We start from the raw sequence: 4,597 nt of genomic DNA, 5'->3' as shown, positions 1-4,597 counted from the left end.
AAAATAAAGGCTGATAAAAATAAAAATAAAAAGATTAAATAAAAATAAAGGTCGAGAAAATTTTAAAAAGAAAAAAGAAAAGAAAAAATAAAAATAAAAGAAATTAAATTTTTTTTTTTATAAAAAAAGAAGATGAGAAGAGTAAAAGAAAAAAAAAAACGGTTGAGAAAAACTAAAAAGAATAAAAAAAAAAGAGGAAAGAAAAAATAAAAAATAAAAAATAAAATAATATAAAATAAAAAAGAAAAAAAATTGAGAGGAAAAAAGAAAAAAAAGTAAGGTTTGAGAAAAATTAAAAAGAAAAAAAGAAAAAAGAAAAAATAAAAAATAAAAACCAAAGTAAAATTAAAAAGAGAAAAAAATAAAAGTTGAAAGATATAAATATGGAGTTGTTATCTATTATGAGGATCATTTATGTAATTTACTCAATTGATCAGGAACAATTTCGTCCAAAAAAATATTAGTTAATTGGTAAAGGCTATTTTAAGGATGTCTATTTATTTGGGGCTAAAATTTGAAAATCACCCCAATTTGGGTCTATTTTTTAGATTCACCCTCAGATATACGATTTTCGCTTTATAGCCATTTCCTAATTTGGGTCATTTTAGCCTATGTGTAGTCCATATACAATACTGATATAGTCTATCTACAATACTGATACAGTATTCAACTTGGGCAATTCGGCCCTTTTAAATATATTTCAAAATTTTTTTGCTATAAATTTTTGAACTGATCAAATATTCTGTTTTTTTATACTGTTTAGAAATAATAATTAAATTATATAAAAATGATATAATTATTAAATAGAATATGTATCTATATAAGATATATGTATAGAAGTTATATAGTTCTATCAAATATGTATATGTATAAGATATATATAAAAAATATATAGAAAGTGTATGAAAATGTTATAATTATTGTATAAAACCTGTAAAAAAAGTGTACAGTTATTGTATAAATTGTGTATCAAAACTATATAATTTTCGTATAGAATATTTATATGTATAAGATTTGTATAGAAACTGTATAGAAGGTGTGTAGAAACGGTATAGAACAAACCAATAAACTAAAATGGCTAAAAGTGAAATTAAAATTTCATGGCCATTTTCATGGAAATAATTTAATTTGAAGTGTCGTTTCTGTCCTTTTTCTTTATATTTATTACTAGATGGGCAAGGCCCGTGCTGAGCACGGGCCCAACACTTCATATTTTAAAGTAGGAGATGCGTGAAAATATACAAATTATAAGTATTTGCACCTATATTGATGTATAAGTATGCATGTTGAATAAGTACTCTTGTAAGTCTAAGTTGAAAAACGCCTTTTTAAATTGTACAGAATAATTTTTCACATCCAAGACAACATAAGAGGAGACTCGGGGAAAAGAAGTTAGATGTTCAAGGAGCAGTAGTTAACACAGTTAATTTATTTGGTTCTCAACATCTTCTCTAATCAAGAAAAGTTTATGAATCTGCAGCATTTTCAGGTACTTATATTTCATCTCCTTGTCTTATTTCCTCTTTCAATATGGAATCCCACCTTATGAAGATATCCCGAATTATTTTATTTTTCATCATCCTTTACCTGAGAAGGATAATGTGCAAACACATAGACCTTGTCCTAACTTGTGAGCTAGAGAGATTGTTTCTGCTAAACTCTCGACTCAAGAAAATAATATAATAAAGCAGCCTAAAAAAGAAATATCGGAGTGAAGAAGCCACGACACAACAAGATCAAGTACAAATAAATGAAAGAGAGCAAATAAAATAAATCCAAAATTCAGTCTTTGAGATTGCTAATGCACGAACCTCATCCAATTCTCAGAAATTGAACACCGCTCCCAAAAATTCCACTTTCAAGTGAATTCTCACATACCCAACTTTAGTGCACCAAAATGCTTCTTTTTTTGGGTGAGAATATGATAAAAATCTAGATCTTCAACAAAAATCAGTGGAGGAAAACACAAACTAACTAAGGTGGTCATTGTAACCTTCAAGAGCAACAGGTTCCTTTTCAAAATAGGGCTAGAAGAGTACTAACATTCAACATAGTAGTCAACATTAAACAAAAATATGATCTTCAATTGCTACATTCATCTAGATGCTATCTGCTTATTTAGTGGAGAGCCATCGACGCTTGTACCTCACCATTACTTTACCTTTGATATCGACAATCATAGCGTTTTAGTCAATTTAGGCGAGAATAGTTCAAACTCGAAATTTCTCAGCAAGTGACACCATATTGCTTTTATCTGCAGATAAGCAAATAGTTCTCCAAGACATCCATGCCTGTCTCCACCAAAAGAGATATACGAGAATGCTCTTGCAAATTTATCTTCTTCTGTACCAGGAATGAACCTATCGGGGTCGTAAGAATTTGGATTCTTGTAAATATGTGGTAGCCTGTTTGCAAAAGAAGGTGACACTACAACTATATGGCCCTTAGGAATGTTATATTTTTTTCATCTTTGGTTGTAACACTGAAATCACTATGTGCACTATGCAAAAGCATTATCAGTAAAGGATGGAGTCTCAGGGCTTCCATAATGCATCTGTAGTGGACTTCCTTCTCAGAAAGAAAGTCATGATCTACCTTATTTTCGTGTTTTTTCATCAGATCCTTCTGTTCATCTACCACAACAGACACGTACTTGTTGTTGCAGAGGAGGTATGCCCCTACACAAGTGGAGGCGATGGGACTGGTATGTTGTCCAACAAAAAGAGTAGCAATCACAAGACCTGTGATCTCATTCTCTGTTATTGGTCGTCCATCCTTGTACTTTGAGTCAATGAAACATTGTAACATATCATTCTCTGCCTTGCCTATAATCAAATATTATTTCATTGAGATAAATATATGGAATGACATTTTACATAATTTAAAAACTTAATTAAAAATAAATAGAAAAAACATCAAAGAAAAAGAAACAACAACTTACTTCTAGAAGGATAAAAATCTTATTAGAATCATTTTGTTTGATGACAGTATGAGATGAAGAGGTTTCCATATAAAGTCGATCCTTCACTTAAGAACCTTGAAGCATAAACCAATCTTTGGCTATCCGCATAAAAAAGAATAAAGGGCTTAATCACCTCAATATACACGCATGTATTAAAAATGACATTGTGGATTAAACGTAATTGAAGACAGACTTACCTCTAATATGCAGGGCTTACCTTTTAATCGAAAGGGCAAAATCATCAATAGAAAGTCAGTTGGTACATTTTATTATTAAAATAAAAATATAAAGTGCATGACAATTAGTAGACATAAAGTGAAGAAAGTGGTGTCATTAGTCTTGTAACTCACTACATTATTTTTTGAGTTAGTGGGTACAAATTGTGATAAAGATAGTCATTAGTTCTTGTAACTCATATGACCATTAGTTCTTGTAACTCTCATGGCTATTGGTTCTTGTAACTTATATGGCCATTAGTTGCATGTAACTCTTGTAACATTTGTAACCTATAGACCATTCATGTACTCACTTTACTACACCATATTTTTCTATTTAATACAAGGATGAATACCTCATCTATAAATAGAGGTTATCTTGCATGTTATTGCATGGACAAGGAAATATGATAAGTGTGAAAAAGATTATAGTGTGTAGTAGTGAAAGAGAGAGTTGAGACAAAGAAAATATTCTAAGTCTACAACTATATTCACAATATAAATGAGAGTTATTGTATTAGTCAAAGAAAGAGTTGAGACAAAGAAAATATTTTAAGTCTTTAACTATATTCACTATACAAAGAGGGTAAATATATGTTGAAGGAAGGTGGTCTTATGGTGGAGCTTTGGACTCTTCAACTAATCCGGAGTTGTTTGAGTTGTACATCATTGATGGGTTGTTGTATCTTGGAGGGGACAAATTAAGAGATATACTGCTGGATCGGTGTAGATTATGCCGCAGTGGGATTGAATCTCCTTAAAGAGAGCGAGATATCCGCGCCTCAGCCAAGAAGAAGATTATTTTATTTTCTTCACTTTTGTTCATTTTATTTTCAACTGTAATCATTTATTGTAATTGTGGCATATTACACCAACAAAGTCTAATTTCAATTGACACCATGATTCCTCCAAGTGTAGGAGCGTTCAATTCTTTAGACACCCTGCATGTTCCTCTGCATCATGAAATTGCTAAATGACAGATATTTAAGTAATAGAACTCTTAAGGAAAAAATGGAGTTTTCTTATCTTGGACATTTCTACAAACACCTTAGTAATTTAGAATTTCTTTTCTTTTCATTGTATTTGGTATGAAGGAAAATATTTTCCATGAAAAATATTTTTCTAGAAAATGTTTTCTTAAAAAATAAGTTGGTTTCTTACTTGTTTTCTTATGTTTGGTTGGTGGATGGAAAATATTTTATGGAAAATATTTTTTAGTGTTTGGTTAGTGAATAAAAAAATATTTTTTAGAAAATACATTTTAGTGTTTAGCTAAATAGTAAAAAATACGTTTTAGTAAATTATTTTTGACCTTGAAAAATAATTTTTTTAGGGTGTGTTCGATATGAAGGAGGAAAAATGTCTTCTAGAAAAATAAGTTGTTTCTTACGTATATTCTTGTGTTCGTTATGCAAATTGG

The 4,597-nt window shown here is 30.0% G+C and overlaps 1 pseudogene; it reads right to left on the bottom strand.

Annotated features, from left to right (window-relative positions):
* Window positions 1–2,037: 2,037 nt before the first annotated feature.
* On the bottom strand, window positions 2,038–2,808 carry LOC124893878 (annotated as a pseudogene).
* Between the last annotated feature and the right edge of the window lie 1,789 nt (window positions 2,809–4,597).

This window comes from Capsicum annuum, unplaced genomic scaffold (assembly GCF_002878395.1).
Source record: "Capsicum annuum cultivar UCD-10X-F1 unplaced genomic scaffold, UCD10Xv1.1 ctg66754, whole genome shotgun sequence".
Lineage (NCBI taxonomy): Eukaryota > Viridiplantae > Streptophyta > Magnoliopsida > Solanales > Solanaceae > Capsicum > Capsicum annuum.
This window is presented reverse-complemented; position numbering and strand designations above follow the sequence as displayed.